Source organism: Marmota marmota, unplaced genomic scaffold (genome assembly GCF_001458135.2).
Source record: "Marmota marmota marmota unplaced genomic scaffold, marMar, whole genome shotgun sequence".
NCBI classification, from domain to species: Eukaryota; Metazoa; Chordata; class Mammalia; order Rodentia; family Sciuridae; genus Marmota; species Marmota marmota.
Window position 1 is genome coordinate 3,227,378 of NW_026000093.1, and position 12,961 is coordinate 3,240,338.

Genomic DNA, 12,961 nt, shown 5'->3' on the forward strand with positions numbered 1-12,961 from the left:
TGGAGTAAAAATGGGAGCTCATAACCCACTTGAATCAAAGTGTGAAATATGATATATCAAGAACTATGTAATGTTTTGAACAACCAACAATAAAAAATTAAAAAAAAAAAAGAAATCTTTCTGTGCTCTCTGTACTGAGGCTCACTATTGAGTTACCTTGTACGCTGATATAAAATTCAGACCTTGTGCCAGACAGAGTTTTTTATTCTGGAAATGGGGAACTTGACTTAGTGTTGCTCAATTTAACAATGGGAAACAACAAGTTTACAGGATAGTTTTTATCCCCAGGCAGGGACACTCTTCCACCATGTTCTGCATATTATCTGCTTGGAAATTGCTTCCATTATCTCTGTGCCATTTTTCTGCTCTCTTTTCGGTCACTTACAGCTATTATTTTAAGATTGTAGCATGAATTCAGAATTGAAAAAAAAAAAACTTTGCATTTTTCCAAAACTACCAACATGTATGACCATTTTTAAATTTGGCATATAACCAATAAGCACTATTAGTTGAAGTGAAAGACACACTGTAATTTGAAGTCATCCAGTTATGCTAAAAAAAAATGCCTTTGAAATTCAGTAATAAAACAGTTTGATTCTGACTTTTTCTATATGCCAGATATTCACTCTTGTGAATATAGAACTTTGATATCAATTTTTTTTTTCAAATCCCAACACAATTGTTAGATAGTGATCATATATAATAGTTTTGATGTTTCAGAAAGTTATTTTACTTTAAAAGATTGAAAAAGCGACTAATTATTTTCACATTGATTATAGTTTAACCCAGTAATTAAAAAACGTCTTAGAATAAATATTATAAAAAAGAGGAGTAATTAATGAAAGAATATGAATTCTAAGTTATAATTTCATACTCTGGGGCTAATTCTTGTACATTATCTCTCCTACTTATTGAAATGTAAGCACTTATTTTTTTAATGTACTTCTTTGGTACTTCGCTGATATAATAGTTTAATTCTGTAAAAACAAGACATTTAAAAGTAGATAGATAGGATTTTAATTAACCACAAATGGATATATTTCAAATCAATAATCATAAAACTTAGGAAAGTTAAAACGTTTATTAATCTATTTCCTATAATGGCTAATGTTTCTCGGTTTCTCAAACTTTAAAACATTTTTTTAGGAAAGAGTAGATTTGTACATATGTATAATATTTATATGTAATATGTAAAGTCCCCACAAATTACCTATATTAATAAATATTTCACATAAGCAAAAAACATTTTTACATTGTGAACACAAAATTAAATATAGATAAGACGACAAAATTAGAGATTTACAGTTAGAAGTAAATTTATTTCATCTTTAAGTTGCTGCCTTTTACTTTTTATTTTATTTTTATTTTTGGTACCAGGGTTTGAACCCAGAAGTGCTTAGCCACTGAGTCACATCCCAGGGCCCTTTTTATTTTTTATTTAATTTAGAGACAGAGTCTCACTAAGTTGCTTAGGGCCTCACTAAATTACTGAGGCTGGCTTTGAACTTGAAATCCTCTTGCCTTGGCCTCCTGTGCTTCTGAGATCACAGGTGTTCGCCACCATGCTCAGGTAAATTGCTGCCTTTTAAAGGACAACTTAGTCCTTTCATTAATAGTAAAGCAGAGAACAATTGTATCCCCATCTGAGGAAATGCAAATACATACACACAGTATAAAGCACATGTTTCTCTGTGTTTTAACTGTTTCACTATAAAAGTTGACACAGAAAAAAGCTTCAATAGCATTCATGTGTGCATATATGTATTTATATGTATATATGTATGCATTTGTTATAAAGCATGTTAATGCTTTAAATGTTCACACATAAGTATCTGTGAGTCTAGTTACCCAGTGTAAAAAGTGAAAAATGAAAAGTAATGCTACATATAGCATTTTGCAACCCTTGTAAACTGCACTAGCTTTCTGTTACAGTAACAATTACCTGAGATAACCAACTTGAGAGCGGATTTGTTTTGGCTCATGGTTTTGGAGGTTTCAGTCTGGGATGGTTGGCCCTGTTTTGTTATGGGCCTGTTGCACCACTGTCCCCTTCAAGGCACATCCAGTGACTGGAAGATCTCTCACTAGGCCTTACAGGTTCCACCACCTCTAACAGTGCCACTGTGGGGAACGAGCCTTCAACATGGGAGCATTTGAGGGAACTTTAAGATATAAACTATAGCATATCACATACTATTTTCCTCCAAGAATAATAATAATTAAAGCTTCTGTTCATTATTCCTTCTTTATTAATTAAAATTTCAAAATATTTATATATTTTCAAAAGATATAAAGAAATGTGCAGGGAAACCCTTTCTACTCTTTAGCCCATTTCATCATCTTGCATGATTACGTTATTTGAGAACCCAGGAAGTTGACACTGGTACAATCCACAGCACTTATTCAGTTATAAATTGCATGTATCTGTTTATGTGTATGTGTCATTTTATCACATGGATATATTTCTGTAATTCCCACCAAAATCAAGATTTTTAACTGTGCTGTCCCATCTTTTTACCCATGTATGTTTGCACATATCTTTCCACTACATCTCTAGACCTTGACAACTACTAACCTGTTCTCTCTTTCTATAACTGCCTCACTACATGAATGTCATATAAATTAAATCATATTGTGTTTGTGCTGTAAGATTGACATTTTTCACTCAGCATAATTCTTTTGAGTTTTTTTTTTCTAAGTTGCTGTGTGCATCAATTGCTTATTTCTTTTTATTCTCAGTAGCATTCCATAGTAGGTATGTATCACAATTTGTTTAATCATTCACCCTTTGAAGGGAATTTTGGTTGTTTGTGGTTTTGAGTATCAAAAACACAGCTGCCATAAACATTCATGCACAAGTTTCTGAGTCAAAATAAGTTTTTCTTTTCTGTGGGATAAATGCCCAGGAGTGCAACTGCTTAGGTCATACTGAAAGATTATTTTTAGTTTCAAAAGAAACTGCCAGACTATTTTTCAGAGTGGTTGTATCAATTTTGCATTTCAACAGTATATGAGTATCTAGTTTCTCTAAATCCTTTCCAGCATTTGTTTTACTTTGTTTCCCCCAGCCGTTCTAACAGGTGTGCAGTAGCATCACACTGAGATTCTAAGTCACACTACTATAATAACTCACAATTTGAAAATCTTTCTATATGCTTATTTACCATTTGTATATTCTCTTCAGTGAAATATCTGTATATTCAGGCCATTTTCTAATTTTATTATTAGTTTTTTTTAAATGTTGAGTCTTGAGAATTCTTTATTATGGATACAATAAATTTTAGGAAACGTGGTTTGCAAATATTTTCTCACAATATCTAATTTGTGTTGTTATTCTTTTAATATGGCTTTTGACAGAGGAAATGTCCTTTATTTTGATTAGATCTAGTTTATTAGGTTTTCACTTTATGGATCATGTTTTTAGAATTAAGTCTAGTCATTATTTTCTTAGGTGTAGGTGCATGGATATCCAATAGATAGACCATTGTTCCAAAGGCTATTTTTTCTTTTATGAATGACTTTAGATTATTTGCTCAAGAATTGGATGTATTTGTATAAGTTTATTTCAGGGTTTTTTCATCTGTGTTCATTTCTTTGACAGTACCACATTGTCTTGATTACTGTAGCTATGTAGTATGCCATCAACTAAAGGAACGATTATTTCTTCCTAATCTTTATCAAAAATGTTTTGACCATTATAGGGCAACCATTTTTCAAGTAAATTTTAGACACACTTATCTATGTCTGCAAAGTAGCTTACTAAGATTTTAACTGACATTTCATTATATCTATAGACTAATTTGAAGAAAGTTGATATTTTTCCTATCATGACTATACCAATCCATGAATACAGTATGTCCTCCACTTATTTAGTTTCTCTTCAAATTCTGTCATTAGCATTTTATAATTTTCATTATGCAGGTCCTGCCTGTGTTTGTTCTGTTCATATCTAAACATTTATTTTTGGGGGGGTTATAATAAGTAGTATTGCATTATTATTTTGGATTCTGTTTGTTTGATGTTAATATATAGAAATGCAACTTATTTTTGTATTTTTAGCCTGTGTCCTGTCAGTTTTCCAAAGTTTTTAAAAAATATTTTTTAGGGGCTGAGGTTGTGGCTCAGTGGTAGAATGCTTGTCACCCATGCATGGGACACCGGATTCGATCCTCAGCACCACATAAATAAATAAAATAAAGATAATGTGCCCATCTACAACTAAAACAAAAAGTCTTTAAACAATGTTTTTTAGTTGTCAATGGATTTTTTCATTTTATTTATTTATATGCTGAGGATCAAACCCAGGGCCTCACACATGCCAGACAAGCACTGGGCCACAACTCCAGCCCCAACATTTAGTTTTTAGTATGGAGAGTTTTTAGTAAATTTGATCTTTCCTATGTAGTAAATTATGTTTCCTGATTAGTTTTATTTAGTTTTATTTTCCATTCCAATCCTTACATATCTTTTTTTTTCCTTCTCTTTCCCTTATTGCACTGGCTAGAACATAAAACAACTGTGTCAAATTAGAGTTAGAGTTCATTGTCTTCTTGATATTATGAGGAAAGTGTTCTGCCTTTCAATATTGTATGAGGTAAACTATATATCTGTTATTGTATTTTTTGAATTATTTTATTTCAAGTTCAAGATGCTTTTTCTAAGTTCCTCTCTATCCCTACTTGTTAAGTGGTTTTATCGTGAATGGGTATTACATTTTGTCAAATAATTTTCTGCATCTGTGGATATGTACATGTAATTTTTCTTATTTACCTTAATAAAGTACAGAAAATGTAGAATTTTTTAATTTAGTTTTCTTCATATTCTTTATTTTTCTTTTACTTTATTTTTATTGGTGCATCATAACTATACATGATAGTGGAATTTCTTGCTACGTATTTGTAGATGCATACAATAGAACAATATAATTTGGTTAATTTCACTTAATATTGATTCACATTTGTATATCAGATTGGTCATGCTGGGACCAGTGACTCATGTGATTGTTTTTATAGATTATTAGATTTATTTTCTTAATTTATTTTTTATGTTTTTTTCCCCCTCAAATACATAAGAATGATTGTTTTTTTAGTATTCTGTGTGTGTTCATGAGTTGTTTTTGTCTGGTTTGGGCATCAAGGTAATAGCTTTATTTATAAGATAAGTTAAAAAATGAATTCTTGCAATTTCTTCAAGGTGGTTATATAAAATTTATGTTAATTTTTAAAAAACATTTGAAAAAATTTTGTAGCCAAGACATAGGGCTAGTAATTAATTTCCAATTTTAAATTGTAAACAAAGTATTTAATGGTTGCTGAACTAGTTGGTTTATCTGCTTATTCTTAGCTAAGTTTGGTGTTTTAGGGTTTTAAAAAGTCCATTTATTAAAATTTGTTAAATGTGTAAGATTTTCATAGTATTTTTATTTGACCCTTTAGTAACAGAAGCATTAATGCTGAAATTTCTGTCTCAGGGTTCTTTTGGATGCATCAATACATTTTGATTCGTGTTTTCCTTTTCACTCAGTTTTAATGCCTTTCTAAATTTTCCCTTGAAACTTCTTCTTGACAGCAGGGCTTTTATTTAATATCTGTATTTTGAAGATTTCCCTCTTATTCATTATGTTGAATTCTACTATGGTTGGAAAGCATCTCTATCATCTCATTTATTTTAAATTTATTAATATTCATGTAATGATCCAAGATATGGGATACCTTCATGCTCCTTCCATGGATATTTGAAATACATGTGTACTCTGATTTTAGGCAAGTGTAATTGAAAGTCTACTAGATATTTTTGTTTGAAGGAGTTATTCAGTCTTTTATATCTTTGCTGAATTTTATCTGGTATTAATTGTTGAGAGTGAGGTGCTTAGGTCTGAGCTAAAATTGTCAATTAGTGTATTTCTCCTATTAACTCTATTGACATTTGCTTCGTATATTTTAAAGCATTGTTTTTTGAAGCATGTGCACATTAGGACTGCTGTATATTCTTCACCAATCTATCCAAATGTTTCTTTTTCTCCTCGGTAATATTTTTTTGCTATGGAGTGTACTTACTGATAATATAGCTGCTCCTGCTTTTTTATTATTTACATTTTATATCTTTGTCAGTATTAATTTCAACTGGGCCAGGTACTGTGGCACACACCTTGTAATCTCAATATCTCAGAAGACTGAGCCAGAAGGATCACAAATTCAAAGCCAACCTCTGCAATATACCAAGTCCCTAAGCAACTCGGGGAGACCTTGTCTCTAAATAATATATTGTAAAACAGCCTGGGGAAGTACCTCCATGGTGAAGTGCCCCTGGGTTCAATCCCCATTCCAAAAAAAAGGAGTATTAATTTCAACCTACCTAATCATTTTATTTGAGTTATCCCTGATTTGTGTTGCATTTTAAGTCCATTCTGCTAACTCCTGTCTCTGAATTGATGTTTTGTGATAATTTACATTGAAAGTGATTTTTGATAGCTTAGCACTAAAGTTTGACATTTTTTTGTTTTGTTGTTTTCTTCTTTTCATTTCTGTGTTTATTTTAGTCTTGCCTTCATTCCTAACTTTTGAGAATTCTATTTTGATTTATTTATAGTCTTTTGAATATGTTGCTTTTTTTGCATGTCAGTAATTAGTCTTGTACTACAACATTTATATTTATCTTAATGCAACTACTGATATCACCATTTATCATGAGTAAAGTATTAAAATCTTATTTGTGTATGTATATATAGGTGTATAAGTTTATTTTTACACATAAACCCACACATGCATACACATACACACATACACATACATGCATTTTTTCTCTTTGCATTTCCCTTCTGTTTGCAGAACCTGCTATAGTCTTTCTTTAATACTAGGAATGTTATCAAAGTTTTCCTTTTCTTTCCTTATTTTTTTTTTTAAGTTTTCTTATCCTAAATATATTTTTATTTCCCCTTCATCTCTGAAGGGTAGTTTCTGCAGATATAGACTTGACATGTGACTCCCTTTTGTCTTTCAGTCATTGAAAATGTGTGCTTGTCTGGCTTCCATGGTTTCAGAGGAGAAATCTGCTGTTATTAGATTGTATATTTCTCTGGAGATAATGCTCCCTCTCACTTGCCCTTTTGAAATTTTTTCTGTGTTTCATTGTGAAAATTTTAATTTTATTGAATTTTTATGTAGATTTCTTTTGATTTATCCTACATTATACAAATTTAGGAAGTTTTCAATCCTTATTTCTTTATTTCTTTTTCAGTTTCATACTCTTTCCTCCCCATATGGAACTTCAATGGTACCCATTGAGACCTTTTTGTTATTGTCCTATAAGTCCATGACTTGATTTCTGTCAGTCTATTTTACTTCTGTTGTTCATATTAAGTTCTATTCCTCTGTCTTAAAGTTTACTGATTATATTCTCTCTGATTTCCTCTCTAATATTAAGTTCATCTGATTTTCTTTTTCAGTTTTAGTTATATTTTTAATTGCATAATTTCCAGTTAGTTCTATTTTATACCTTCTATTTATTTTGCTAAGATTTTCAATTTTTGAATTTTTTTCAAGAGAATTTATAAATGCTGAGACTTTTAAAAATACATTTTAGTATTTTACCATTTAATCAATCTGTGTGGTGTCAATTTCTTGTCTTTGCTAATTCAAATTCCATTTTACAAGGGTGATTGACATGATGAGTTATTTTAATTTATATGATGGACATTTTATATGTTCTGAGAGTATTGATACTGCTTATATCTTCTTTTTCATTGTGCAATCCCACTTCTCAACTTTAATATGTAAGACCTGGCCCACATTTGTGACTTGTGGAGTCAATGATAATTTAATTTCCAGGGCCCTGAAAGTTTATTCTGTTTTTCTTGATTTTCCTTCCTCAACTGGACTCCCTTCTGAGCACTTCAGAGCCCTATGCATGCTGTCTGGGCTACTGGTGGCTTTTGGTTGGGAGTTTCAGGATAGGGTGGTCATGGTCACTAGCACTGTAGTAAATTAGGTATGCCACTGCCTCAGTTTCCTGCATGGGCGTGCTGCACCTAAAGCTATAACCGGTCAGTTTGTCTCACCCACACTGCCCTTGCAGCAGACAGGATTTGCTGCTGTCCTTATTACTGAGAGGATACCCTATTAAAGCTGTTGTAACAGCAGATTATGTTACTTCTGCTCCATAGATTTGGCTAGACCCTGGTGGTTCTGATGCTGCAGACCAGTATACTACTGTTCCAAGTGTCAGGCAGGGATACCTCTGATGATAGTGGTAGATCAGACCACTGCAGTTTCAGATGAATGGGAAATGGGCCATTGGTCAGGCTTCACTGATTCTATTGTTTTTATGAATGGAGATATCACTTGGCGGGGACTGGTTCAGGACCACATCAATATCAGTGCCAGAGACCAGGACATTGCTGATCTGTATGAAGAGCAGGAAACCACGCTGCTGTCGTACACGTAGAATAGGGTGTCTGTTTATGAGGTCTTGGCTGCACTAACACTTTTTTGATGCCCTGGGCAAGGGGAACAGTTTTTAGTTTGATCTATTTGTTCATTTGCTGTTATTGTTTTATCTTTCACTTGTTGGGAATAATGTGTTACAGGGCTGTTTGGGATCCAGTTGGGATACTTTGGAAGAAAAAAAAAAATCAAGGGATTCGCTGTAAGGTTATTCCTAAAATCTTAGGTTCCTGGGAATTTAACCATGTGTTATTCATCTTCTAGAGTTATGTTATGATTATTTTTTGAATTATTTAGTTGTATGTAGATGAAAGAATCAAGAAAAAGTATCCCCTATGTAGCTCAAAATTGTAAACCCATTCTCTAGATTTTTGAAAAGGATTTATGTCAATAAGATGGTATTTATTATATCCATATTGTTCTTATGTTTGCATTTTAATCTTATAAAAATGGTATTGCAAAATGCAGCATTTTGGGGACTCAATATCTGTTTAACATTTTACTTTGAAGAGTGATACAGGCTCATCTTGTGCAGCATTATTCACATGTGAAACACTTTATGCCTCTTAAACACTCATTTTACACTTTGATGAACTACCAAACTCTTTTCCAGATTGCTGCATTAATTCCAGGGAATAGGAAATAAATTTGTATATATGACTGCAGGGACTGCCATTGACCAGGGCTTTTTGTTTTTGCACTAACTGTGTACAAGTTTCCTTTGTCATGACACTAATGGAAGCCCAAGACAGAAGGATATCCAAACCTTCATAGACTGATCCTCTGCAGAAGTCTGCAAATGATGTTCTCTGAATGTAATAAAGAGATATACAAATATATGATTGTTGCTTAAGAATTTTAATATAAGCGATTTAGATAAGTATGAGATTCATGAACTTGTCTTTTAATTATGTAATTGCATACATAATTATTTTAGTTCTTCACTGCTGCTACACCAAGCATCACTTAATGTTCACTGCATAACAAGGCCACCCTGAGTTTCCATCACTTTATTATTGCTTGTGCCTGTGAATCAGTGAGAAATTCTTGTCTTCATTCAGGCATGCCTAAGTGGTTGACTCTGAGTCCAGGAAGCATCTTTGGTGATCTTAACTGGGGTCTCAAATGCCTATGGGTCAACTGGTGGTCTTTTGTCAGAGTAACTTGTTACAGAGTTCTCAAATGACCACTGGATAAGCTCTAAGAGGTCATGAATATTTGCAAAGCTTCTTGAACCCCAATTGCATTATTGTCATATTTTCCCTGTTACTACACAGTACTGACTAAACCCAGCATAGATGTAAGTGATGTGCAGCTGGACCATGTTCTTAAGATATACCATTGCAATGGGATCTGGATACAGTGAAGGAATGATGTTTGTGACTGTCCTTATAATCTCTTTAGATTATAAAAACATGAAAGATGTGATTTCTCCCTGTCTGTATGTATAAGTTGATTCTGACAAATCAGTTCATTGCCATGACACAATAATCTTACAAAATACCTTCTGAAATGTAATAAAGTCAATAAAATATCACTGAACAACTTATTACTTTTTTTATAAATAACATAAAATATTTGTTACAGTCTTGAAGAAAATGTTTTAAAAAACGTAATATTTGCAAATCATCCTCAGTTAGAAATGTTTTTTAGTACACAAACTTCCCCTTACTCACAAATCCTGAACCATGTATGTAATAACACTCTGCTATACATGCTTATACTCATCGATGAAAAAGTTAATTTGAGGTTGTCAACATTTACAAGACACTTCATCTTGTAACAAAAAGACTAATAATTGTAGGACACAAACTGTATACGTGTGTGTGTGTGTGTAACTAAAACAGGGTGCTGAAGTGAGTTTAGGGAAGAAAGAATTGCAGTGGTTGTTTCTTGTTGTTGTTGTTGTTGGTTTTTAAAGGTTTGTTTTTTGGTAGTTGGTAGACATAATACCTTTATTTTATTTTTATGTGGTGCTGAGGATCAAACCCAATGCCCCATGCGTGCTAGGTGAGCACTCTACCTCTGAGCCACAACCCCAATCCTCTTATTGTTTTTGTAATGCTGAAACTGATAATGTTTTTCAAATTATGAGTTTCTATTTAAAAAGAGCCAAATTCGTGAAGTTCTTATTGTTCATAATGTAAGAAAGATTAGTTTTAAAAATATATAAAAATTTACCCTTTGGTAGAAGAGGGTGATTTTGTTTTATAAAATCTATGATAAAACACTATTTTAAAACACAAGTAGTATTTTGATAAAGACTTACCTCATTAAATAATACACCAGGGGATGGAGTTGTGGCTCAGTGGTAGAGCACTTGCCTTGCATGTGTCAGGCACTGGGTTCAATCCTCAGCACCATATAAAAGTAAATAAACAAAACAAAGGTATTGTGTTTATGTACAACTAAAAAAAATTATTTAAAAAAATAATACAACAGAAAGAGTGACTCTTAAATTTTCACACACATGATAAGCATTCCAAAATACTTTAAATTTTATTAATTTTATTTTCTTCTCTTTAATTTTTCTGTTTGCCACTTAAGGCTGAAATTGTTTTTCTTAGTGATGTTTGTATTTTTTCAGTGAATAAAAAAAAAAGTTTATTTTCCAAAAATTATAAGGCACACAGATAATATTGATATATTTCTATTGAAAAACACAACTTGAATAACTGAAATTAGCAATGTATTTAAAAAGTCAAACATATACTCTGAAATTGTATGGTCACATTTTCTAGTTAAATATTTAGGTCAAACATGAAAATCAAGTTTTGGTACTGAGCAAACTGTAGTAGAAATCATTCTGCCTCCTTCTCCCACTTAAGTACAACTTAAAATCCTGAATATCATATACAGAAAAAACATATAAAGACCTGGACAGGAAGTCTTGGCAACTTAGCAAGTCTCTGTCTTATATTTAAAAACAACAGGGGCAGGGTGTAGTGGTACATATCTGTAACCCAGTGTCTCAGGAAACTTTGGCAGGAGGATCACAAATTCACAGCCAGCATCAACAACTTAGTGAGACCCAAAGCAACTTAATGAGACCCCGTCTCAAAATTAAATAAATAAATAAACAAACAAACAAATAAATAAATAAGGCTGGGGATGTGGCTCAGTGGCTAAGCTCCCCTGGATTCAATCCTCAATACAAAAAATAAAAAATAAAACAAGATAACAAAAGCTGGTGATGTAGCTCAGTGGTACAGCACCCAGCAGTTCAATCCCCAGTACAAATAAAATAATAATAATAATAATAAAATAATAATAATAATAATAATAATAAGCCTAGAAAAGCATAAATAAAGACAGATGACCCTCAGGGAGCTCAGACATAAGGAAGGACATGGTGGGGAGTTCTGGAACTTCTTTTTTTCCTCATGTATTCTAATTAGATAGAAACTTTGGATTTGTCCTTTTTTTAATCTTCTATAAATTAATATATCTACTTTCTTTACTTTTTAAAAAAATCATTTCATTAGCTATAATGAGCATTTCTTTGTACTGTCTATGGTTTTGGTGTGTAGGTATATTGGGTTTCCTTGTTTTTAGTCAGAGGTACATTCAAACCTTTGCAGAGCTCCCGTTACTTGTTTAAAAGTGAAAATGAGTGCTTGCTTGTTGCTTCGGCAGCACATATACTAGAATTGGAATGATGCAGAGGAGATTTGCATGGCCCTTGTACAAGGATGACATGCAAATTCATGAAGCATTCCATATTTTTTTTAATTTTTTATTGTTGGTTGTTCAAAACATTACATAGTTCTTGATATATCATATTTCACACTTTGATTCAAGTGGGTTATGAACTCCCATTTTTACCCCGTATACAGATTGCAGAATCACATCAGTTACACATCCATTGATTTACATATTGCCATACTAGTGTCTGTTGTATTCTGCTGCCTTTCCTATCCTCTACTATCCCCCCTCCCCTTCATTCCATATTTTTTAAGATTACTCAGCAATAAAAGAAAATAAAATCATGGCATTTACAGGTAAATGGATGGAGTTGGAGAAGATAATGCTAAGTGAAGTTAGCCAATCCCCAGAAAACAAATATCAAATGTTTTCTCTGATATAGGAGGCTGATTCATCTTGGGATAGGGAGGAGGAGCATGGGAAGAATAGACCAACTCTAGATAGGGCAGAGAGGAGAAGAGGCGACATAGGGTTAGAAATGATGGGGAATGTGATGAACATCATTATCCAAAGTACAAGTATGAAGACACGAATTGGTGTGAATATACTTTGTATATAACCAGAGATATGAAAAATTGTGTTCTCTATGTGTAATAAGAATTGTAATGCATTCTGCTGTCATATATAAATAAATCAATAAAAATATTTAAAAAAATGAATAAAAGTGAAAACGAGTGGATAGCTGAGGAATTGAGGCTAGGAAGTACGTGAACAGAAGACATAAGCCGAGACATCCAGGCAGTGAGATTTCTTGGCTTTTCACACTTGGTCCTATTTCTTTCTTTTTTTTTTTTTTTTTTTTTTTTTTTTTTTTT

At 32.4% G+C, this 12,961-nt stretch overlaps 1 protein-coding gene and 1 non-coding gene across 4 annotated transcripts in view; both read left to right on the plus strand.

The window, feature by feature from the left end:
• The window catches only part of Sntg1 (syntrophin gamma 1), an 819,084-nt gene that overhangs the window by 235,536 nt on the left and 570,587 nt on the right, over positions 1 to 12,961 (plus strand). The gene's annotated exons all lie outside the window — the stretch shown is intronic.
• On the plus strand, positions 12,064 to 12,168 carry LOC125610598. The gene has a single exon (XR_007340603.1). It is a non-coding gene; the product is annotated as a U6 spliceosomal RNA (small nuclear RNA).